We start from the raw sequence: 27734 nt of genomic DNA on the forward strand, positions 1-27734 counted from the left end.
AGGACTCCTAAGTCTATCCTAATTCAGAGGCTTGTCCACCAAGTCTCCTATACCAAGTCCAATTCAAGGACTCCCACATCTATATAAGGGGCCTCACCCCACAAATCAGAACTACGTTTTTTGGCTTGATTCTCTAATTCACAGAGATACGTAGGCATCTCGTAAAGGCAGATTGAGTCACGAAGTACGAGAGCAGCCATTAAAGGCCTTGAGCTCCCGAATCTTAGTATTAAATACAGCAAGTAATAACCTTAGCTTTTTACCCATAACAGTTGGTTTCAGCCCCGATTCACTTTCGGATGACCCCAAATAAATGTGAATGCAATTTCATAAATCCATAGGGACAAATTATGAAAAGATATCCAAAAAATGGGATGCCTCAATTTTGGCTCCATACCTCGTGTACCCCTGCCTACGAGAATTATTTTGAAACCTAGTTTCATTGGTTTCAGCCCCGATTCACTTTCGGACGACCTCAAATAAATGTGAATGCAATTTATTAAATCCATAGGGACAAATTATAAAAAGATATCCAAAAAATGGGATGCCTCAATTTTGACTCCATACCTCGTGTACCCCTGCCTACGAGAATTATTTTGAAACCTAGTTTCATTGGTTTCAGCCCCGATTCACTTGCGGACGACCCCAAATAAATGCGAATGCAATTTCATAAATCCATAGGGACAAATTATGAAAAGATATCCAAAAAATGGGACGCCTCAATTTTGGCTCCATACCTCGTGTACCGCTGCCTACGAGAATTATTTTGAAACCTAGTTTCATTGGTTTCAGCCCAGATTCACTTTCGGACGACCCCAAATAAATGCGAATGCAATTTCATAAATCCATAGGGACAAATTATGAAAAGATATCCAAAAAATGGGACGCCTCAATTTTGGCTCCATACCTCGTGTACCCCTGCCTATGAGAATTATTTTGAAACCTAGTTTCATTGGTTTCAGCCCCGATTCACTTTCGGACGACCCCAAATAAATATGAATGCAATTTCATAAATCCATAGGGACAAATTATGAAAAGATATCCAAAAAATGGGACGCCTCAATTTTGGCTCCATACCTCGTGTACCCCTGCCTACGAGACTTATTTTGAAACCTAGTTTCATTGGTTTCAGCCCCGATTCACTTTCGGACGACCCCAAATAAATGTGAATGCAATTTCATAAATCCATAGGGTCAAATTATGAAAAGATATCCAAAAAATGGGACGCCTCAATTTTGGCTCCATACCTCGTGTACCCCTGCCTACGAGAATTATTTTGAAACCTAATTTCATTGGTTTCAGCCCAGATTCACTTTCGGACGACCCCAAATAAATGCGAATGCAATTTCATAAATCCATAGGGACAAATTATGAAAAGATATCCAAAAAATGGGACGCCTCAATTTTGGCTCCATACCTCGTGTACCCCTGCCTACGAGACTTATTTTGAAACCTAGTTTCATTGGTTTCAGCCCCGATTAACTTTCGGACGACCCCAAATAAATGTGAATGCAATTTCATAAATCCATAGGGTCAAATTATAAAAAGATATCCAAAAAATGGGACGCCTCAATTTTGGGTCCATACCTCGTGTACCCCTGCCTACGAGAATTATTTTGAAACCTAGTTTCATTGGTTTCAGCCCAGATTCACTTTCGGACGACCCCAAATAAATGCGAATGCAATTTCATAAATCCATAGGGACAAATTATGAAAAGATATCCAAAAAATGGGACGCCTCAATTTTGGTTCCATACCTCGTGTACCCCTGCCTACGAGACTTATTTTGAAACCTAGTTTCATTAGTTTCAGCCCCGATTCACTTTCAGACGACCCCAAATAAATGTGAATGCAATTTCATAAATCCATAGGGTCAAATTATAAAAAGATATCCAAAAAATGGGACGCCTCAATTTTGGCTCCATACCTCGTGTACCCCTGCGTACTAGAATTATTTTGAAACCTAGTTTCATTGGTTTCAGCCCCGATTCACTTTCGGACGACCCCAAATAAATGCGAATGCAATTTCATAAATCCATAGGGACAAATTATGAAAAGATATCCAAAAAATGGGATGCCTCAATTTTGGCTCCATACCTCGTGTACCCCTGCCTACGAGAATTATTTTGAAACCTAGTTTCATTGGTTTCAGCCCCGATTCACTTTCAGACGACCCCAAATAAATGCGAATGCAATTTCATAAATCCATAGGGACAAATTATGAAAAGATATCCAAAAAATGGGACGCCTCAATTTTGGCTCCATACCTCATGTACCCCTGCCTACGAGAATTATTTTGAAACCTAGTTTCATTGGTTTCAGCCCCGATTCACTTGCGGACGACCCCAAATAAATGCGAATGCAATTTCATAAATCCATAGGGACAAATTATGAAAAGATATCCAAAAAATGGGATGCCTCAATTTTGGCTCCATACCTCGTGTACCCCTGCCTACGAGAATTATTTTAAAACCTAATTTCATTGGTTTCAGCCCCGATTCACTTTCGGACGACCCCAAATAAATGTGAATGCAATTTCATAAATCCATAGGGTCAAATTATGAAAAGATATCCAAAAAATGGGACGCCTCAATTTTGGCTCCATACCTCGTGTACCCCTGCCTATGAGAATTATTTTGAAACCTAGTTTCATTGGTTTCAGCCCCGATTCACTTTCGGACGACCCCAAATAAATATGAATGCAATTTCATAAATCCATAGGGACAAATTATGAAAAGATATCCAAAAAATGGGACGCCTCAATTTTGGCTCCATACCTCGTGTACCGCTGCCTACGAGAATTATTTTGAAACCTAGTTTCATTGGTTTCAGCCCAGATTCACTTTCGGACGACCCCAAATAAATGCGAATGCAATTTCATAAATCCATAGGGACAAATTATGAAAAGATATCCAAAAAATGGGACGCCTCAATTTTGGCTCCATACCTCGTGTACCCCTGCCTATGAGAATTATTTTGAAACCTAGTTTCATTGGTTTCAGCCCCGATTCACTTTCGGACGACCCCAAATAAATATGAATGCAATTTCATAAATCCATAGGGACAAATTATGAAAAGATATCCAAAAAATGGGACGCCTCAATTTTGGCTCCATACCTCGTGTACCCCTGCCTACGAGACTTATTTTGAAACCTAGTTTCATTGGTTTCAGCCCCGATTCACTTTCGGACGACCCCAAATAAATGTGAATGCAATTTCATAAATCCATAGGGTCAAATTATGAAAAGATATCCAAAAAATGGGACGCCTCAATTTTGGCTCCATACCTCGTGTACCCCTGCCTATGAGAATTATTTTGAAACCTAGTTTCATTGGTTTCAGCCCCGATTCACTTGCGGACGACCCCAAATAAATGCGAATGCAATTTCATAAATCCATAGGGACAAATTATGAAAAGATATCCAAAAAATGGGACGCCTCAATTTTGGCTCCATACCTCGTGTACCGCTGCCTACGAGAATTATTTTGAAACCTAGTTTCATTGGTTTCAGCCCAGATTCACTTTCGGACGACCCCAAATAAATGCGAATGCAATTTCATAAATCCATAGGGACAAATTATGAAAAGATATCCAAAAAATGGGACGCCTCAATTTTGGCTCCATACCTCGTGTACCCCTGCCTATGAGAATTATTTTGAAACCTAGTTTCATTGGTTTCAGCCCCGATTCACTTTCGGACGACCCCAAATAAATGTGAATGCAATTTCATAAATCCATAGGGACAAATTATGAAAAGATATCCAAAAAATGGGACGCCTCAATTTTGGCTCCATACCTCGTGTACCCCTGCCTACGAGACTTATTTTGAAACCTAGTTTCATTGGTTTCAGCCCCGATTCACTTTCGGACGACCCCAAATAAATGTGAATGCAATTTCATAAATCCATAGGGTCAAATTATGAAAAGATATCCAAAAAATGGGACGCCTCAATTTTGGCTCCATACCTCGTGTACCCCTGCCTACGAGAATTATTTTGAAACCTAATTTCATTGGTTTCAGCCCAGATTCACTTTCGGACGACCCCAAATAAATGCGAATGCAATTTCATAAATCCATAGGGACAAATTATGAAAAGATATCCAAAAAATGGGACGCCTCAATTTTGGCTCCATACCTCGTGTACCCCTGCCTACGAGACTTATTTTGAAACCTAGTTTCATTGGTTTCAGCCCCGATTAACTTTCGGACGACCCCAAATAAATGTGAATGCAATTTCATAAATCCATAGGGTCAAATTATAAAAAGATATCCAAAAAATGGGACGCCTCAATTTTGGGTCCATACCTCGTGTACCCCTGCCTACGAGAATTATTTTGAAACCTAGTTTCATTGGTTTCAGCCCAGATTCACTTTCGGACGACCCCAAATAAATGCGAATGCAATTTCATAAATCCATAGGGACAAATTATGAAAAGATATCCAAAAAATGGGACGCCTCAATTTTGGTTCCATACCTCGTGTACCCCTGCCTACGAGACTTATTTTGAAACCTAGTTTCATTAGTTTCAGCCCCGATTCACTTTCAGACGACCCCAAATAAATGTGAATGCAATTTCATAAATCCATAGGGTCAAATTATAAAAAGATATCCAAAAAATGGGACGCCTCAATTTTGGCTCCATACCTCGTGTACCCCTGCGTACTAGAATTATTTTGAAACCTAGTTTCATTGGTTTCAGCCCCGATTCACTTTCGGACGACCCCAAATAAATGCGAATGCAATTTCATAAATCCATAGGGACAAATTATGAAAAGATATCCAAAAAATGGGATGCCTCAATTTTGGCTCCATACCTCGTGTACCCCTGCCTACGAGAATTATTTTGAAACCTAGTTTCATTGGTTTCAGCCCCGATTCACTTTCAGACGACCCCAAATAAATGCGAATGCAATTTCATAAATCCATAGGGACAAATTATGAAAAGATATCCAAAAAATGGGACGCCTCAATTTTGGCTCCATACCTCATGTACCCCTGCCTACGAGAATTATTTTGAAACCTAGTTTCATTGGTTTCAGCCCCGATTCACTTGCGGACGACCCCAAATAAATGCGAATGCAATTTCATAAATCCATAGGGACAAATTATGAAAAGATATCCAAAAAATGGGATGCCTCAATTTTGGCTCCATACCTCGTGTACCCCTGCCTACGAGAATTATTTTAAAACCTAATTTCATTGGTTTCAGCCCCGATTCACTTTCGGACGACCCCAAATAAATGCGAATGCAATTTCATAAATCCATAGGGACAAATTATGAAAAGATATCCAAAAAATGGGACGCCTCAATTTTTGCTCCATATCTCGTGTACCCCTGCCTACGAGAATTATTTTGAAACCTAGTTTCATTGGTTTCAGCCCCGATTCACTTTCAGACGACCCCAAATAAATGCGAATGCAATTTTATAAATCCATAGGGACAAATTATGAAAAGATATCCAAAAAATGGGATGCCTCAATTTTGGCTCCATACCTCGTGTACCCCTGCCTACGAGAATTATTTTGAAACCTAGTTTCATTGGTTTCAGCCCCGATTCACTTGCGGACGACCCCAAATAAATGCGAATGCAATTTCATAAATCCATAGGGACAAATTATGAAAAGATATCCAAAAAATGGGAAGCCTCAAATTTTGATCCATACCTCTTGTACCCCTGCCTACGAGAATTATTTAGAAACCTAGTTTCATTGGTTTCAGCCCCGATTCACTTTCGGATGACCCCAAATAAATGTGAATGCAATTTCATAAATCCATAGGGACAAATTATGAAAAGATATCAAAAAAATGGGACACCTCAATTTTGGCTCCATACCTCATGTACCCCTGCCTACGAGAATTATTTTGAAACCTAGTTTCATTGGTTTCAGCCCCGATTCACTTGCGGATGACCCCGAATAAATGCGAATGCAATTTCATAAATCCATAGGGACAAATTATGAAAAGATATCCAAAAAATGGGATGCCTCAATTTTGGCTCCATACCTCGTGTACCCCTGCCTACGAGAATTATTTTGAAACCTAGTTTCATTGGTTTCAGCCCCGATTCACTTGCGGACGACCCCAAATAAATGCGAATGCAATTTCATAAATCCATAGGGACAAATTATGAAAAGATATCCAAAAAATGGGAAGCCTCAAATTTTGCTCCATACCTCGTGTACCCCTGCCTACGAGAATTATTTAGAAACCTAGTTTCATTGGTTTCAGCCCCGATTCACTTTCGGATGACCCCAAATAAATGTGAATGCAATTTCATAAATCCATACGGACAATTTATGAAAAGATATCCAAAATATGGGACACCTCAATTTTGGCTCCATACCTCATGTACCCCTGCCTACGAGAATTATTTTGAAACCTAGTTTCATTGGTTTCAGCCCCGATTCACTTTCGGACGACCCCAAATAAATGCGAATGCAATTTCATAAATCCATAGGGACAAATTATGAAAAGATATCCAAAAAATGGGATGCCTCAATTTTGGCTCCATACCTCGTGTACCCCTGCCTACGAGAATTATTTTGAAAGCTAGTTTCATTGGTTTCAGCCCCGATTCACTTGCGGACGACCCGAAATAAATGCGAATGCAATTTCATAAATCCATTGGGACAAATTATGAAAAGATATCCAAAAAATGGGAAGCCTCAAATTTTGCTCCATACCTCGTGTACCCCTGCCTACGAGAATTATTTAGAAACCTAGTTTCATTGGTTTTAGCCCCGATTCACTTTCGGACGACCCCAAATAAATGTGAATGCAATTTCATAAATCCATAGGGACAAATAATGAAAAGATATCCAAAAAATGGGATGCCTCAATTTTGGCTCTATACCTCGTGTACCCCTGCCTACGAGAATTATTTTGAAACCTAGTTTCATTGGTTTCAGCCCCGATTCACTTTCGGACGACCCCAAATAAATGCGAATGCAATTTCATAAATCCATAGGGACAAATTATAAAAAGATATCCAAAAAATGGGTTGTGTTATGGATTAAAACTACTATATATAATTGCTGTATTTAATACTAAGGAACATGAGCTCCAAGGCTCGATTTGACTGCTCTTGTGTTTCGTGACTCAATCTGCCTTAACAAGATGCCTACGTACCTTGCTGATTGCCAAGGATCAAGTCAAAAAACGTAGTTCTGATTGGTGGGGGTGAGACCCCTTATATAGATGTTGGTGGTCCTTGAATTGGACTTGGTATAGGAGACTTGGTGGACAAGCCTCTGAATTAGGATAGACTTAGGAGTCATAGGAAGTAGGAAGCTGATTCCTTATCCTTTTAGGTCCCCTTGAGGCTAATCTCTAAGGATTTATATCCTTATCGGGACTCTTTTCAACATCTGATTTCTCCCTTATTAATTAATTACGAAATTAATTAATAATCAGGGCTTGTGGGCCTTTTTTATTCCATTAGGCCTGATCTGGTCCATCAGGCTTAACCTTTCTGGTCTGAATATTATACATCTTATTATTGGGCCTATCAGCCCATTAATTATAAAATTAGGACTTATTTATCCCTATCATTTGCCCCCCGACTTTTGGGAAACATTGATTAGGTTTCGTAGAAGTTATTCGTTCCCTTTCAGGGTTTCGTTTTTGCGTAAAGTGTGGAGCGACCTACACATTTACAATGAATCTTCCTTTTATTCAGAAATTATCTTAATTTCCAGGAATTTTTCCCTAATTTTCTGGGATTTTCCCTAATTTCTAGATTTTTCCCTTATTTCTGGATTTTTCCCTAATTTTCCGAGATTTATCCTTAATTTCTGGATTTTTTCCCTAATTTCTGGGATTTTTCCCTAATTTTCTGGGATTTATCCTTAATTTTCTGGGATTTATCCTTAATTTCTGGATTTTTCCCTCAATTTTCTGGGATTTATCCTTAATTTTCTGGATTTTTCCCTAATTTTCTGGATTTATCCTTAATTTCTGGATTTTTTCCCTAATTTCTGGGATTTTTCCCTAATTTTTTGGGATTTATCCTTAATTTTCTGGGATTTATCCTTAATTTCTGGATTTTTCTCTCAATTTTCTAGGATTTATCCTTAATTTTATGGATTTTTCCCTAATTTTCTGGATTTATCCTTAATTTCTGGATTTTTCCCTTAATTTCTGGGATTTATCCTTAATTTCTGGATTTTTCCCTTAATTTTCTGAAAATATTAACATTTTTCAGAAATTTTTTAAGGAATTTAAGGAATTTCCTTATTTTTCTGGATTTTTTCCCTAATTTCTGGGATTTATCCTTAATTTTCTGGATTTATTCCTTATTTCTGAAAATATTAACATTTTTCAGAAATTATTTAAGGAATTTCCTTATTATTATTATTTTTTTTGTAATTTTCCAGGCTTTTTCTTCCCTTTTTCTTCCTTTTTTTTTATGCAATTTTTCGACCAGGAATCCATTCGACCAGGATCCTGGTCGAATTAACCTTCTTTCAGCCCTGGTCGAAGGATTTTCGAGCAGGAATATTCGAGCAGAGGTCCTGGTCGAATTTCGGCCAGGATTTCCCCCCCCCCCTTTTTTTTTTTTTATACAATTTTCGACCAGAAATTTTTCGACCAGGATTTTTGTCCCTTTCGGTCAGGAGTCCTGCTTTTTGACCGAATTAGCCATCATTTGATGCCTTGGTCGAAGGATTTTCGGGCAGGATCCATTCGACCAGGATCTTGCCTTGCTTTCTGGTCGAAAGTTCTTCTGTTTTATTCATTCTCGATCAGAATTCTGACCATTTCGGTCAGGAACTAATATTTTGACCGATTTAAGTACCATTTCGTGCCTTGATCGAAGCAATTTCGACCTCCTGTATTTCAACCAGGATTTCCCCATGATTCCTGGTCGAATTGGGTCATATTCCTGATCTTTTTATCCATTTCTCCCTGGATTTTATTTTTGGGCCACCTTCACTTAGCTGGGCCTTCATTCTTTTGGCCCATTATGACTGGATTTTGGGTTATGGGCTGTTAACCTTAAATATCTGGGCCCTTTTCTGGGCTTTTTAAACACTTGGGCCCTTAGCTGGGCTTTATTTTTTCAAGGTTTTTTTAGAATTGGGCCTCATTTCTAAGCCCAAATTCCAAACTCTTCTAATATCTTTCTGGATTCTTCCAAAATCTTGAAAAAACTCAAGTTTTTCTTTTGATTTTTTACTAGAATTCTCTTGAATTTTCCAGGAACTTCCAGAACCTTCCAACTTTTGGGCCCAAATGGGCTTTTTAAGGCCCATTATCCATTTATTTCTCCTATATATAGGTGGGATGAGAGTGTGATTCTTCACACCTCTCATTTCATTTCTCTTCATCTCGAACTTTCTAATCTTCTCCTCTCTCAAATCCACTCCTTCTTCCTCCCAAGTCTTTTCCAGTCTTTACTAGATGGCTGACAAGAGTTCCGAGAGGGCGGCCAAGATAGCCTCGGCTTCAAAACGAGGTAAGGATATCGAGATCCGCTCTTCATATATGTCTTTAATTGATATGATTAATACTAGGGGGGATGAATATCCTTCCACTGCACATCTCGACTCCTTTAATCACTGTAATACTTGGCATAACATAGATTTCAATAAACTAATTGCTCGTTATAACGTCCCTCCCCCCTTTAGACTAGTTCCAGTCTCTGGTGGTGACCGTACTTGCCACTGGAGGCCCGATACTCTCTTCATCTACACCGACGCCCTTAATGCTGGGCTTAGGTTCCCTTTCCATCCTTTTATCCCTCATCTTTTGGCTGACTTACAAATCAACCCGTGTCAGCTTCCTCCAAACGCCTGGAGGAATATTCTATGTTTTATGGTTTGTTGTCTTAGGGAGGGCTTTCCTCTTTCTGTAGCCGTTTTTAGGAAAGTCTTTCAATGTTACAATAGTTCTTCCAATATTTGTGGCTGGGTTTATGTCAAACAAAGGCCCAAAAGCAAACATATCTTTAATAGCGCCTCTATTCCTGATAATAATCCAAATTGGAGGAATAGTTTCGTTGGGTTACGTTGGGAGAATGGCGACTGGGGCACGCTCTTTCGATCTTCCTTCGGGAAGGTCAGTGATGGTAGCCTCAAATCCATTCACTTAACTCCTGAAGAAACTATCATTTACAATGGGCTCACTCAGGATGATGGCACCACCACCAGCTGGACTCTTTTAGAAGAGTTTTCCTTGATTCATGTGGGACTATCCTCTGTTTCTCAACAGGGTATTTCTCTTCCCTTCTCAATTTTTCTTTATTTCACGCATTATTAACATCACTTATTTTGTCTTTTGTTTTGTCTCAGCTGCTAAGGAGATTAACGAGGACAATGTCCCCTTGGTCGAGGAAACAGCTAGGATGAAGAAAGCTCGGTTAGCAGGCCTAGACACCCGAGGAAAGGCGACAGAGCCTATCTTCTTGAGAAAGCACAAGGAGCCTATGGGGGAGGCTTCAACTGAAGGAGCTGAGGGCCATAATGCTCCTATCACTGCTGCTGCCCCTGCTGCTGCTGCTACAGGCGCCTTTCAGCCTCTCTGGGGATTCCGCCGAGGGGATACCGTGGTTGGTTCCACGAAGCATGCTTGGGATTGGTCCTACCATAGCGTGACTCCAAAGGACTTTACTGATATGGTGGCCACCCCTGACCTTGAGAGGATTAAGCTCATGGGAGCCCAATCTCTGGCTTCGGTATGCCTTCTCTTTTTTAAACTTATTTCTCATTCTTGTAGCACTTTCTTGCCTTATACTTTGTTAATTATTTTGTTTCAGTCTAACGCCTACTTTCAAGGCACTGTGAGGCAAGCCGAATCATGGAAGCGGGCTTCTGATAAGGCCGATAATGCCCTCAGGAGGCAACAGAAGAAGTATGCTACCCTGGAGAAGAAGCTCAAGCGCAAGGAGGAAGAACTCGGAGAGTCTAACGCCGAGCTGGTGGTACTTCGGGCGGAGAAGGATAAAGCTATAGACAATTATCTGGACTCGGAGGAGTTTGCCCAATCTATGAGGATTAGGGATGATTCAGTCTTTCCCGAGTTTTTTAGGACTGGTTGGGACACGGCCCTTGGGACCGTGAACGAGGCTTGTCCTGATATTAACCCGGCGGACTACATCTGCCCTGATGACGAGGCTTTGCTACAGAGGTTTCGTACCCGAGTAGTTGTCTCGGACCATGTTCCTCAGGATCCACTTCTTCCTCCTCCCGAGTCTTCTTCCAGACCTGCTGAGGATGACAGCTCTTCCTCCTTCGAGACGACGGAGACATCTAGCGAGAGCGGAGAAGACGATGATATGGACGCCGAGGGCACCTCAGCTCCTTAGAGCTTTTTCAGCCTTGCATGGCTTGTCTTATTGTATTGACTTAATTGTATTCAAAACTTATTACCCTTCGGGGCTTATATTTTATATGTTGCTTTTCTTGCCTCTTTCTGTTTAATATGCATTTGAGCCTTAAACATCCTTGGATTGAAGTAATTTCAAACTCTTTAATATGAAGTCTGGTTTTTCAAAACCTTACATAGCATGGGTTCGACCCTAATCAATAATAACTAGACAATGTAAACTACTGGAATATAAAATCCTACGCAAGCAAAGCTTCCAGGTGCTTTTAAACCTACTTGTCACAATGACAAGTGAGAATCGTACTTCGCCTATCTTACACGTAGTAAACCTTCAGGTTTTGTGCGTGCCAGGTCCTCGGGACTTCAAAACCATCCATAGTCTCGAGCTTGTAGGTTCCTCTACCTTGAACGCTCTTGACTCTGTACGGCCCTTCCCAATTTGGGGCAAGCTTTCCCTTTTTGTCCAACACCAGAGCTTCTATCTTCCTCAAGACTAGATCGCCTTGTTTAAAAAACCTTCTTTAACCCTTAGGTTGTAGTAGAATGAAGCTTTTTTCTGATATTCTACTATCTTTGCATGTGCCTTATCTCGCACTTCATCGATCAAATCCAGGGCTAACCTCTGACCTTCCCCATTTTCCTCTGCGTTGAAAGCCTGAATCCTTGGAGAGGAATGTGATATCTCCACGGGAACTACTGCTTCTGCCCCATATGCCAACAAGAAGGGAGTTGCATTCGTCGTGACTCTACAGGTAGTCCTATAGGCCCACAATATGGGAAGTATCTCATCCACCCAGTTATTTTTGACTTTTCGATCCTCTTCTTAAGTCCATCTAGGATTATCCGATTTGCTACCTCCGCTTGCCCATTGGCTTGCGGGTGAGCCACAGAGGTGAACCGTAACTCAATTTCATTTTCTTCGCAATACTTCTTGAATTCCTCATTGTTGAATTGTGTTCCATTGTCAGTGACGAGGATACGGGGAATTCCATATCGGCACATAATGTTTTCCCACAGGAATTGTGCAACCTGCTTAGTTGTGATTTTGGCCAAAGGTTTGGCTTCGATCCACTTGGTGAAATAATCAATGGCTACAATCAGAAACTTCCTTTGTGCCTGTGGCCATAGGAAAAGGCCCTAGAATATCCATCCCCCACATAGCAAAGGGAATAGGTGAGTTGATAGAGGTCAGCATCTCGGGGGGTTGTCTGGCGACTGGTGCATGCTTCTGACAACGATCACACTTCTTTACATATTCTTTGGCATCAGCCATCATTTCTGGCCAATAGAAGCCTAAACGAGTTATCTTATGAGCCAAGGCCCTGCCCCCCAAGTGTTGCCCACAAATACCTCCATGCACTTCCTCAAGAGCTAAGCGTGCCTCATCGGGCCTGAGACACCTCAAGTAAGGAACCACGAAAGATCTTTTATATAGAATCCCATCTATCAAAGAGTACCTTAGTGCTCGAACAGTTAACTTCCGTGCCTCAATTGTATCGCTTGGCAACCAACCGGTCTGAATGTGAGCCTTGATGGGATCAATCCATGACGTCCCCAAGCCTACGGGAGCCACAAGCTTAACATCTATGCTTCGTGTCTTCAAAACTACGGAAGTACACACTTCCTGAACTTTCTTCAATCTCAGATGAAGCAAACCTTGATAGCGCATCTGCTTTAGCATTTTCTTCCCTTGGAATGTGTTCAACATGGCATTCATTAAATTGGGTCATCACAGCCCTTACTAGGCGAACATACTTTGCCATCGTATCATCCCTTGCTTCAAATTCTCCCTTTACCTGGGATATGATCAACTTCGAGTCTCCACGGACCTTTAAGTTTTTGACTCTAAGTGTCCCAGCTAGACCAAGGCCAGCAATCAGGGCTTCATACTCTGCCTCATTGTTTGTGGTTGGGAAGTCTAGCTTCATGGCATACTCAATTAAGAATCCATCAGGGCTTTGCAAAACCAACCCTGCTCCACTGGAATTTGTTTTTGATGCTCCATCAAAATAGAGAACCCAATATTCTTTCTCCTTGTCCCCATTGTCGACTCCCTTGTCTTGAGGTGTGGTATCTTCCTGCCCCCCGACTTCTTGGTTGGGTATGGTACATTCCACCACGAAGTCAGCTAGTGCCTGGGCTTTTATGGCCATACGTGGCTTATACTTGAGATCGAACTCTCCCAACTCTATTGCCCACTTAATCAGTCTCCCACTTGCCTTGGGACTGTGAATGATATTTCTCAGTGGCTGATTTGTTAGCACTTCAATTTGGTGAGCTTGAAAATAAGGACACAGCTTTCTTGAAGCCATTACCAAGGCTAAAGCGAATTTCTCAATGGCTGAATAATTCAACTCAGCACCATACAAAATTTTGCTGACATAGTATACGGGTTTCTGGACTTTCAGTTCCTCCTTAACCAACACCGCGCTCAAGGCGCTTTCTGAAACAGCCAAGTACAAGAATAAAACTTCACCCAGAACTGGCTTGGCCAACAACGGGGCCTGGCCCATATACTTCTTTAACTCTTCAAATGCCTTCTGATTTTCCTCACTCCATACAAAGTCTTTAATGTTCTTTAATGACTTGAAGAATGACAAGCACTTGTCTCCTGACTTGGAGATGAATCGTCCTAGCGCAGCAACCCTTCCTGTGAGTTTCTGAACATCCTTGACAGTTTTTGGGGGCTCCATGTCCAGGATTGCCTTTATTTTATCGGGGTTAGCCTCAATTCCCCTCTTTGAGACCATCAATCCCAAGAATTTTCCAGATCCTACTCCGAAAGCACACTTCGTGGGATTCAACATCATCTTGTGGTACCTCAGGACCTCAAAAGCTTCCCTCAAATGGGTTATATGATCAGTCTTTACTAGACTCTTGACTAGCATGTCATCAACATAGACTTCCATAGTCTTCCCAATAAGATCCTTAAAAATTTTATTCACCAACCTTTGATAGGTGGCTCCTGCATTCTTGAGACCAAACGCCATAACAAGATAACAATAAACACCAAAGTCAGTGATAAATGATACCTTTGGAATGTCATCCTTATGCATTTTGATCTGGTTGTATCCGCTAAACCCATCCATGAAACTCAGCATCTCATGTCCAGCGGTGGCATCAATCAAAGTATCAATTCTAGGCAGCGGAAAACAGTCTTTGGGGCATGCATCATTCAGATCGGTGAAGTCTATACACATCCTCCACTTTCCATTAGCCTTCTTCACCATTACAGGGTTTGCTAACCACTCCGGAAATTGAATCTCCTCAATGAAACCAGCCTCTAAGAGCTTTTCCACTTCCTGCTTTATAGCCTCTTGTCTTTCCGGGGCAAAATTTCTTTTCTTTTGTTTAACTGTCTTCCGGCTTGGATCCACGTTTAACTTGTGGGTAATTAACTCCGGGTCTATGCCTGGCATATCAGCTGCTGACCATGCAAACACATCACTATTTTCTTGCAAAAATTTCACTAACTTCCCTCTAAGGGGCTCCTCTAATGTAGCTCCAATGAAAGTCATCCTCTCAGGATTCTTGGGATCTAAAGGAACCGAAACCAATTCTTCTACTGGCCTTCCTCTATTCTCATCATTTTCTCGAACATCCATATCTTCAATAGGAAGAACCTGCCCCCCGACTCCATCTGCCCTCAAAGAGGCCACATAACAGCTTCTAGCCATTTTTTGATCTCCTCTCTCTTCTCCAATCCCATTTCGGGTGGGAAACTTCATGACTGAATGGTAGGAAGAGGGGACTGCCTTGAAGGCATGTATCCCTGTTCTCCCCATGATAGCATTATAAGTTGAACTAGCCTTTACCACCACAAAATCCAGCATCTGCGTTGCTTGCCTTGGCTCCGTACCTATGGTGGTAGGCAATTTAATTATCCCTTCCACAGGACATTCTACTCCAGCAAATCCATATATCGGCATGTCGGTTGGTGTCAACTGGGAGTCGTTATACCCCATCCTTAGAAAGGTGTCGTGGAGCAAGATATCCACAGAAGCACCATTATCCACCAGGACCCTCTTAACCGGGCTATTTCCTATTATCGGCGTTATGACCAGCGGGTCGTCATGGGGAAACTTCACACCCTCTAGGTCGGAATCATCAAAAGCCAATGTTACTTCTGTCCTGGCCCTCTTCGGGGCTTCTCCAACAATATGCATAACCTCTCTAGTATATGCCTTTCTGGAATTTTTGGACAATCCAGCAGCAGTTGGACCTCCAAAGATCGTGTTTATCACAGGCCCTCGAGGTCTCGGCCCTCCATAAATGGTGTTTATAACTGGTCCTCTAGGTTGGGGATTTCGCCCCTGATCATCTTGGTCCCTCCTACGATCTTCAAAGTTCTTCCTTCCATTATTATTTCTGTCTCCTCCATCTCCAGTATACTTGTTCAATCTTCCTTTTCGAATCAAAAACTCAATTTCATCTTTCAACTGCCTACACTCATCGGTGTCATGGCCAACATCTTTGTGAAACCTGCAATACTTGCCCTTATCTAGCTTGGCGGGATCAGCCTTCAAGGGCTTAGGCCAGCGAATATCTCTGTCTTTCTCAATCTCCATCAAAATCTGACTTCTGGGAGCATTCAGCTTAGCGTATTCAGTGAACTTTTGCCCAGGTCCTCCCTTCTTGGGGGTTGAATCAGGGTTTTGTTCAGTTCTAGGATATTTATCCTTAGCGATATACTCCAAATCAGTTTTTCGTTTCTTGCCTCCAGTGGGCTCATTACTTACTACAGTCTTCCTCATACTTTCTTCAACCTTGATATACTTCCCTGCCCTCTCTTGGAGCTGCAACATGCTCTCAGGGGGTCGTTTGGCCAAAGACATCTTGAAAAACTCATCCCTAGTTCCTTGTTGCAGTGCTATCATGGCTACCTTATCATCAAGGTCTGGGACTTTTAAAGCCTCCTTTGTAAAACGATTCAGGTAATCTCTTAAGGATTCCTTAGCTCCCTGCACAAGACTCATAAGAGATGCTGAACTTTTCTCATGGACTCTTCCACTGATGAATTGCTTAATAAAAGCCTGACTTAATTCTCTGAATGATCCAATAGAATTTGGGGGTAGGCGACTGTACCATCTTTGAGCCATACCCGACAGGGTTTGAGGAAAGGCCCGACATTTTATAGCATCGTTCACGGGTTGCAGCAGCAGTGCATTAGAGAATGTCCTAACATGATTAGCGGGGTCTCCCGTGCCATCATAGGCTTTGATAGTGGGCATCTTGAATTTCCTTGAGATATGGGCATTCATTATCTCTTCTGTGAAGGGTGGAGTTGGATCATCAGGATCTCCAAGGGGAAGGAGATTGCTTGGATCAGTTCTTGGGACAGCAGCCCTTCTTCTTACCGGACCATCCAGGTCTATGATAGGAGGAGGATTTCTCCCCCTAGGAGGTATGTGGGTTCTGGTGACTTGGTGAGCCTCCAAGTCACGCCTCAGCCTTTGGATTTCAGCCTCATGAGCCCTGATCTTTTCCTGCACTTCTTGGGGATTCGCCCCTGGGGTGCTTTGGGGGCGTTGCCTTCCATCGGCCATTGGCTCTTTTCCAGGACGCCTCCTTCTCGGGGCCACTTCATCATCCGAAGATTCGGAGTCTCTCTCAGTGTATGGACCAGAAAATTCCCGATCCTCAGGGATAGGATCCAAACCTCGTATATAGGGGGGCGACCGCCCTCGTGCTTCACTTCGCCCAGCATATCCGCTTCCTCCAACCTCAGGGTGAAGGGGCATCCCATAAGGGGGGTTAGTAGTAACAACAGTTGAATATTCATACCCGACGGGTCGAGAATTCACAGGTATATGTACTTGTTGAACTTGAGGATTCGTACCTTGAATAGTCGGGGGAGTTGTCCCTTGTGGCTGAGGTTGAGTTGTCCCTGTCTGGGCTTCCCCCTGAGTAGATGCATAAGTTGAATGGGGAGGAACCTCCACGGTTGATGAAATCACCTGGGTTGTCCCTGATGGTGTTCCCTCCTCCAGAGTGCTGGTTGTTCTCCGTGTTCTCGCCATGGTTGTTGTTCCGTTTCTTCCCACAGACGGCGCCAAATGTTATGGATTAAAACTACTATATATAATTGCTGTATTTAATACTAAGGAACGTGAGCTCCAAGGCTCGATTTGACTGCTCTTGTGTTTCGTGACTCAATCTGCCTTAACAAGATGCCTACGTACCTTGCTGATTGCCAAGGATCAAGTCAAAAAACGTAGTTCTTGGTTTGTGGGGTGAGACCCCTTATATAGATGTGGGAGTCCTTGAATTGGACTTGGTATAGGAGACTTGGTGGACAAGCCTCTGAATTAGGATAGACTTAGGAGTCCTAGGAAGTAGGAAGCTGATTCCTTATCTTTTTAGGTCCCCTTGAGGCTAATCTCTAAGGATTTATATCCTTATCGGGACTCTTTTCAACATCTGATTTCTCCCTTATTAATTAATTACGAAATTAATTAATAATCAGGGCCTTTGGGCCTTTTTTTATTCCATCAGGCCTGAACTGGTCCATCAGCTTTAACCTTTCTGGTTTGAGTATCGTATATCTATTTATTGGGCCTAGCAGCCCATACCTGGCAGTATTTAATTATACTATCATAATTTATTTATCCCTATCACTTTGTGAGGCAAGTAACTTTGCCCTATTATTATCATTTAATCATAGAGCATTATTGACGATATGCATTGATATAGTAAAGGATCTCCTTATTATTGTTATTGAACCCTGTCGATAAACCCTGATATTAGTTCATTTGTTTCAAGTACATTACCCTATTTTTATTTCTTGTTATCCTTATGATCCTTTGACCCTATGTAACTTAATAAAAAATTTCTATATGATACCTTGTTAACCTAGATGCATGTTACAGTGAACTTTAACCTTGTTAACATTTCATTTCTTGAAACGATCTTATTTAACATCCTTGTGAATACCTATGCTTGATGCTTGATCATTTCCCCAATTTACGCTCTTTTAATTTCACTTGCTCGTTCACTTGAATTCTTGAATTGAAACTAAGAATAATTTTCGACTTGAAAGAGTCCAAATGATTTCAAATGCTGGTAACGTTAAAAATGAATTTAGTTTAAACTCTATATTTTCCAATATAAAGGTTTTTCAATGAATTCCTAAAGATTGGATAGAGATGTAAGAGGCTAGTGGGACTAGTCCAGTCACGTAGGAGGCTAGCGGGGCTAGTCTAGTATTATCGGCTGAAATAATGCCATAGGTACCTTAATGACCGGATGAAGGTCAGTACGGGCTGATCACCCGTATTATATTTAAAAGATGGATATTCCAATCAAGGGTTCTATGTTGTTAAAATAAAAGTGAAAGATTTTTTAATTGTGGAATGAGCACTAATTATTGCAATTTGATTTGAAATTGAATAATATTGATTGAACTTCTTAAAGTTATGAGAATCCATTTGAGAACCCGGTCACTTGATCTTGAAAAGTGATTACACAGAGCTTGAATCTCAAATACGTCAAAACTCTTATCTTGAGTTCCTTTCCTAGATATTGTTGAAATACTGCCACCTAGTTTATTGAGAATAAGAATGCCTCTATTGTCTTGATATTTAAAACTTTTTAAATAGTGACTTGCTGAGCCTTTTTGCTCATTTATTTGTGTTGATCTAACCATGATAGTTAAGCAAGAAGATGACTAGTCCTTTCCGTACCGTCGGATTTCAGGTGCCAGATCAGGTAGATGCTGTGTGAGAAAGCGACTATAGTTTATGGGAATTATAATAGCTGGTTCAGATACTTTTGGGTTATTTGACGATTCTAAGTCGGAATCGTATATTGTTTTTGAATATATTTATAAAAGGTTATCATTATAATATTCTGGTTGGTAGTTGTAATCTTGTCTCATACTTTATTTTATTTAGATCCTTGTAGCTTTCGGGGTTTATTATATTTCTGTTGCTATATTATATTAGTATATTAGTATTGTAGGTCCTCACTCCTAACCCCGAGTTTGAGAGCGTCAGAAGTTGGTATCAGAGCTACATGATTTAGTCCCTGAGACAAGTTAGGATTTAAAAAAGGGTGTTAGAATAAGTTTGATAGATGTTAGAGTGTTCGACTCATATAGAGTTGAGTTAAGAATATTAGGTATAGTATGATATATTGAGTAGGTTAAGGAAGTGATTATATTAGGGAGTTGAGTGGGTCGGAGATTTGAATTAATCTAATATTGTGTCTTGGTTGCTATTTTATGTTTTATCTCAGGATCATGATAGTGGTAATGATGTTGATTCGACTTCTATTAGCCCTCTTGGTTCTTCCGAGGATACCCTCCTACCTTCATCTGAGGAGCCCCAGTATATTAGTTCAGATACCGAGGAGGATCCGTCTGAGGATGTTGTGACCCCTATGCCTATTTCTCCTATGATGCCAGTAATTGAGTCCCCAGTTGATAGGGCTGATTCTCCCGCCTATATACTTGAGTCCCCAGTTCCTGATATGGTTCCTGTTGTGCCTGTACTTGCCCATGTTAGCGATAGTTTGGCTTGGGACCGTGATTTTGTGTTTTCTCGTATACCTGAGCTGAGAGCCCTGGTAGATAGGTTAACCTCTGAGTCTCGACTTCAGATGCTGGTGCCAGAGCCCGAGTAACGTGTTCGTATCGAGATGGTTGAGCAGGTTGCCCGTAGATATTTGGATGAGGGTCCTTCTTGCAGTGATGCTGATGCCGAGGCCCGCATAGTTCATAAGTTATTGCGATGGATGCTGTCAGTGTCGAGGGAGGTTCTTGATCTCCATGTTAAGTTGTGGTTGTGAGTTCAGACGGGACATCTAATAGAGCCCCTAGTATGTTGTTGTTGTTGTTGTTGTTATTTTCTCAACGCCGGTAGGCTTGGGATACTTGGTCAAATGTTGGGTTTCCCTTATGTTGTGTGTTAGGTCCCAATTTGTTTGTAGAAGGGGGGTTGAATGCAAACAATACCGTTTAATCGAATAAAATGCGGAATAAAATTATGAAACAAAATTCAAGTTAAATAAAACTTTTATTAAACTTGAAAGGTGTTACAACTACGGTATCGGTTACAAGGGATTAATCTCAAATCAATTATTACAAATCTAGAATAAATTCGACATGAACTTTTTCTATTTTTGTAATTAAAAGATCAAATGCTAAATGCGATTTGAGATTAAGTTCTAGGGATTTTAATCCGCTAGATTGATACACAAGAACAAGATAAGTATTTCTAGTTGATTGGATTTAACTTTACAATCTAGAAATTGATCTTGAAGTTGCAGATGAGATGTAATATTTTTTTGCTCCTTTTTCTTTTTTGTTCTTGAGTATGTATTCTGTTTGATTGCCTGTTTTTATAAACTGGTCTTCTGCTTCTTTTAAACAACACAGCCGAGTAGATTGAATTGGAATGACAATCCTTTAAGCTTGTGAGACTTTCGGTAGGACAATGTTTACAACTAGCAAGACAATTAAAAATGAGCTAGCAAGACTTTCGGTATGACTATAGATTGTCATACCGATTGTCATATTAGTTCAAATAAATTGTCTTGCTGAATTAATAACTGATTTTAATCTAAACAGAAATTCTAATAAGACAATTAAATGTATTGGCATGACTTTCGGTATGACTATCAATTGTCATACCGATTGTCATACTAGTTCAAATGAATTGTCTTGCTGAATTTAAGCAGATTTTAAACCAATTAAAATCTTGTAAATTCTTAATATTAATTCTAAATTAATTAATCAATTTAATTCAATTAATCAATAAATTAATCTTTGCAGATATAATTTATTTTCTTAACTAAATTATATGACTTAATTAATTAATAGAGAATTAATACTAACCCTTAGCAGCATCCATTCTTCTGACAATCTTCTGAAAGTCACTGAGACTTATGAATCAATTCCGCCACTTCAATGCTGACACTCGATGTACTGTCTGGTTCATGAGTGACTAACTTTCGTGACGTTTCTTCATGTCTTGACTTTTATATTCTGATTGAATCCTTGTAATCAATGATACCTTGACGAGATCTCTGTCACTTGATTAAATCCACGATCTTGATTTATATCACTGAGGCATGATCAAATTCTTGAACTTCTTCCAGTGAATCTTCAAGTCTGCAGATGAACAATGTTTCTTTATTCTTTGACAGATGTTACATTGTGAGATCTCTCTGATGATTAATCCACTATTTACTTATTACATTCTTATTTGAGTTGAGTTAAATACTCGAATAAACGAGTAGGCTATGACATATGCCTTTCAATCTCCCCCTATTTGCTTGTTAGACAATAACAACAAATATCTAGAGGATAACTCAACTAACAAATAAGAAAAAGAGATAAACAGTAATGTAAAGTAAATAGCAGAAAAGTTCTGGATTATATTTAACATTTTCCAGATTCCAAATGAAATTTACAAGTGAATACAAGATAGATGTTCCTCTAGCCTGAACATATAACTACATTAGACTATCTTGATTCATAAAGCTCTAATCATATTACATTGAGTTTTGAGCTAATTGACTTCAGTTGTCTTCTCTTCTGACTTCACCTTCTTCTAAATCTTGAAGCAATTCCTTGTCAAAGACACGATCCTTTTCTGAAGTGAAGCTTGCTGGTCTGACTGGTTGAACTCCAACTGACTTCAGCTTATTCTTGAGTTGATTGTATCTTTTAACATTCTTTTCACAATAAGCTTGAATCAAGTCAGCAGCTTGAGTCTTCAACATGGATGAATATCCAGCAGTTCTCAAATGATGTTCCATCCAGACCAGATGCTTAGCTGAGTAGTCTTTAAGAGATTATACATCTAGCTGACAGATTTGAAGACAATCAGACTTAAAGAATCTCACCTGATGAGGATTGTTGACCACTTGAGGACTAGCCCTGCTGGCAAACTCTTTAAGCCTTTCTCGAAGAACTTCATTCAATTCTGAGCTTCTTTTGACTTTGTTTAAAAGAACCCAAATCTCTGACAAAGAACGATTCTCAAATAGATGAAGTGACACCTTGAATGATCCTTCACTCTGACAATATACAAAAATGCTCATCTCATTTAGGGATCTATCAAAAGCAGCTGTGATCCTTGAGACTTCAGTCTTGATAGCATTCATGTACATGTCATTGTTAGGATTTGAGATTTCCAGCTTGTCAAGAAGATGTAAGAACTGCCTATCATTGTTAGTGCTCAGCTGAGGCATATCGAGTACTCTCCTAGCTTCATCCCATTTTTCACCAATCTTTAGTCTGACATCTCTTCTCCTTTCTTGAGCCTTAATGTCATGAAGACGTTGCTTTTGAAGAGTTTCTGTTCTTTGTATGTCTTTCCTCCTGTCAATGATCTGAGAGACCTTCTTGAGTTCAGCTTCTTTTCTTTTCATCTCTGACTGCTCCTTCTGAAATTCTTTCTCAAACATAGGATCCACTGTATCTTCCTCTTCCCAATCTTCAAAATCACTTTCCTCTTCAGCTTCAAATAACCCATCTTTATCTTCCTGAGCTGGTTCAGTGGGAATGTCAAAAATATCAAAGTCATCCTGTTCTCCACTGTAGTAGACATCATCAGCCTTTCCTTTGTTTCCAACGGAGGTATCTTTTTCTTTCCCTTTGGCACTACTTCCTTTCTTCTCCCCCTTAGTTGAGGGATCCTCTTCTGATCTTCCTTTGGAACCTCCATCACCTCCAGAGCCTGATCCTCCACCAGACGGTCCTTCAAAATAAGTTCTTTGTTCTTCATTAGGGCAATGAGAATTCTTGATCATGTAATATAGGTGCTTCATCCCTTCATTGAGATGTTCCATGCCCGTCTCTATCTTTAGAAATCTTGAGGAGTCCAGTGAATGATTCATCTCAACGAGGTCTTCAAGAGAAGTCATTCTTGTATGTAGAGAGCAGAAGTTGGATATGTCATCAGCTGATAAAGTTGGAGTGTCCTGAATAGAATTGAGCTTTGGTATTACAGTGGTCTTTAGATCTGAGATGTCATTCCTTATGATTGCAAGCTGATTGTTGACAGAGGTGGAAGAAGAAGACCGTTCAACCACTTGTGCTTTGAATGCTTGAGCTTCAGCTTGGCTTTTAACAAGTTCTTCTTTTAGGGCAGCAATCTGAGCTAACAGGTTTACAGTATCAGTGTCTGTGTGTGCTCTCACCTGAATTTCACTCGTGTTTGGTTCACTCACCTCACGTGCATGTGTTTCTCTCAATATAATTGCTCGTGAGGAGTCTTCCTGTTGCTGTTCTTCTGTACCTGCATTAAAAATCACCCTAGCCTCTTCAAGAGAGGTCAGTGGTGGTGCAATGGGAATTCGCGAGTCCCGATCCTCAGTCAATACTATCAAATCTTTTGGAATAGATGTCTGAATTGCTTCAGGGATAGATTGACCGAGTTGCCCTCCACTTTCTCCAGATAAATCTGCGAGTGGAGAATCCCATAAGGGAGCCAGAGGTGTTTGATCTGGGAGGGGAGAAAATGACTCTATGAAGGATGGCGGAGAGTCAGATTTTCCCTCTGAAGCATGTGACTGCTCTTCTGCCGTAACTATGGCAGGCACTGTAACCGACTCTACGTGCACTCCTCGCTGTGTGTCCTGAGTATGATCTGAGGAAGTGTATGGTTCCATTGTGAGTAATGGAATTGTGCCTGACTCAGTACAAGATGCCATGGCCCTATGGCGAATTTCAATAGATGCATCCTGTTGAGAGAATGCCTCTAGTAACTGTTCATTGGCCATTTCAAAGTCCATGTCATGTTGGGAGGACAAGGATGGGCTTTCAGATGCCTCAGAATATGTTCTTCTTTTCTTAGGAGGAGGCAGAGCTGAGGGTTCACTCATATTTAACAATGTACTACTTCCTAGTAATCTTCTGGGTAACATTTTAGACAGTGGGGGAGAGGTTGAGATAGAATGTGACTCTGTGTTTGGCTCTATGACCTGGGATTGAAGCTGTGGTTCTACAACTTCATGGTCAGCCCTATCAACCACTGGGGGTCTTTCAACAGAAGTAGGAAGGGAGTGAGAGTGAGGAATTACTACCTGTAATGGAAGAGCATCTGATGTTGGAGGAGCCTGGGTGGCTTGAACCACTGGAGGTTGATGTTGCTGTTCATGGCCGGGAAGATTGAAAATAGGTAAAGGAATATAAGTGGCCATGAAAGCAGATACAAGTACTGGAACTTGCATGAATTTGAAGGTTGTGTCTTGGCGAGTGTAAATCTTTTTGCTAACTGGAGGGGGTTCGGTTACTGCAGAGTTAGCAAAAAGGGCTTTGTGTTCAGGTGTGAGAAGATGATCTGCTATAAGCATGAGAAAACGAGCATAGTAACATGATACCCTACGATTTGTAGAATGATCACGTAAAGCAGAAGTTAGACGTCTCAAGAGAATGGGAAAAAGTAGTTTGCCAAAATTGATCCTTTGATTGAAAACAACCGCAAGACCAATATACTGCAGAGTGGAAGTGATGTTATGAAAATTGGATTTTGTGCAGTTGGCAAACACTTTGGAAAGTGTATCGAAGAAAATATCCCATTCAGACACCAAATTTGATTTAGAAAGTTTGGTTAAATTGATCACCCCCTGATAGTGAATAGCATTGAAAAAATTTGTGATATCATTTTCAGAGGGTAAATTACAGAAATTGTCTAGTGGAAAATTTAACACACGATTGACGACTGTTTCATCAACTACATACTGTGTGTTTGCGACGGTGAATGAAAAAGATTTTGAATCATCGGCCACAGTAGAGGTTGTGCAAATCAGTCTAAGTAGATCGACGTTTAAAATCACATTTGATTTAATAGCAGAGCTAACAATCGAATGGTCATTTAAAAATCTAATCCATGGCTTAAATTTTTCAACATCACATTTTTCCGGATTAAAATAACCAACCTGATTATGCGCGACAATTTGGAAATTGAGAGCCATTTAAAATAATAATAAGACACACGCTTTCAGAATTTTAAGAATAATATTAAGAAAATTCGAATTAATTAAATTTATTTAATAATTCGAATTAAATTAATTATAATCGAAAAATTTAGACAGAAATGTATCTCGTTAAAATTCCTAACTCACAAACACAGTTTTGAAAGACCAAACGACACAAATCAGAAATTAAAATAAGAAATAAAAATGCTCAAAATCAACAAACACAAATCGAAATAAAATAGATTTAACAAAAATTCAACAGCACCTTTGTATGTATATACTTGTATGTATATACCACAAAGTGATGAATTAGTAAGCTGAGTAAAAACTCGAGCAAAGGAGAATCAAAACAGATTTGAAGATGTTTTTGATCGAAGAGAGAGAAGAGAGAGAATGAGGAAACTGTTCGAATTTTTGAAAGAAAAGAAAACTGTTGTGATGGTTAAAAAAAAACAACAAACGCCTTTATATAACAGCTGGTATGACAATCCTGGATTGTCATACCGATTGTCATACCAGGCAAAAGAAAGAAAATAACCGAAAAGAATAAGAATAAAACAAGTGATAACATATAACTGGTATGACAATCTGATAGTCATACCGATTGTCATACCAGTATAAAATAAAATAAAAAATATATATATAATGTTTATAACTGGCAAGACAATCAATAGTCATACCGATTGTCTTGCCAGTATAAAACTATACTGAAAAACACTGAAATGACAATTATATTCGCAAATGACTTTCAGCAAGACAATTTCAATTGTCTTGCCGATTGTCATTCTGGAAATAAAAGGATTTCACACAGAATTAATATGAAAATAAGTATATATATATAAGTACTGAAATGATTTTCAGCAAGACAATTTCAATTGTCTTGCCGATTGTCATTTCAGTAGAAAGACACTCAAATATGTACAGAAATTATATAACAAAATAGCAAAACTGAAATACAGACCTATAATATTTACAAAACCAAAGACAATATATCAGAATTTATTATTTTTATTCCAAAAATAGATTTCTGTTGAATTTTAGCAAATAAAATTCATAGAAAAATATTTTTAGAGAAAATAAAATATTCTGAGATATTTTAAATTAACAAGAAGGGAAAATAAAAATAGATAAGATAATATATATTACATAGAAATAAGCAAGAAATATGATAAAATGATAACATAAATTTGCAAATGAATTTTTCATTTATGAAAAATTTATTTGTAAATTCATTCAAGAACAGATCTCAGATATTAACTAAATTAATCACTAAAACTATTCAACATGCCCAATTTACCAACTAATCTGGTAAATGTGGATTCGTCAAGTAGTTTAGTGAAAATATCTGCTATTTGTTCTTCTGTTGGAACAAAAAATAGTTCAACAGTACCATTCATGACGTGCTCTCTAATAAAATGATACCTGATGTCAATGTGCTTTGTCCTCGAGTGCTGCACAGGGTTGTTGGTGATGGCTATTGCACTTGTGTTGTCACATAAAATAGGAATCTTGTTCAATACAGAGCCATAGTCTCGTAGTTGGTTCCTAATCCACAAGATCTGAGCACAGCAGCTTCCAGCAGCAATATATTCAGCCTCGGCCGTTGAGTTGGAAACTGTTTGCTGTTTCTTGCTGTACCAAGAGACTAGCCTGCTTCCTAGGAATTGACAACTTCCTGAGGTGCTTTTCCTATCAACAACACTTCCTGCATAATCTGAATCTGTATATCCGACAAGGTTAAAACCAGATTCTTTAGGGTACCAAATACCTAGATTTGGTGTTCCCTTAAGATATCTTAAGATTCGTTTAACAGCAACGAGATGAATATCTCTAGGATCCGCTTGGAACCTTGCACATAAACATGTAGCATACATAATATCTGGTCTACTTGCAGTAAGATAGAGTAACGAGCCAATCATACCTCTGTAGCTTGTGACATCTACCTTAATGGAGTTTTTACATGATCCAAACTTGACAGCTGTAGTTGATGGAGTCCTTGCTGATGCAGAATCCTCTAGATTGTACTTTTTGAGGAGTTCCTTGAGATACTTGGATTGACAAATAAATGTTCCATCTAACCTTTGATTTACTTGTAATCCAAGAAAGAACTTCAGCTCTCCCATCATGCTCATTTCAAACTTGCTGTGCATTAACTTAGCAAATCTCTTACAGAGATTATCATTAGTAGACCCAAATATTATATCATCCACATAGACTTGGACTAATATAGTATCCTTCTTATGTGTTTTAGAAAAGAGAGTTTTGTCTATGACACCTCTAATAAAGCTATTTTCAATAAGAAATTCAGAGAGAGTGTCATACCATTTTCTTGGAGACTGTTTTAGCCCATAGATAGCCTTGAAAAGAAAGAAGACAAAATCCAAATGATCTGGATCTTCAAAACCAGGAGGTTGCTCTACATATACCTCTTCATCCAGCTTTCCATTCAGAAAGGCGCTCTTGACATCCATTTGATAAA

Source organism: Apium graveolens, chromosome 9 (assembly GCF_009905375.1).
Source record: "Apium graveolens cultivar Ventura chromosome 9, ASM990537v1, whole genome shotgun sequence".
NCBI classification, from domain to species: domain Eukaryota; kingdom Viridiplantae; phylum Streptophyta; class Magnoliopsida; order Apiales; family Apiaceae; genus Apium; species Apium graveolens.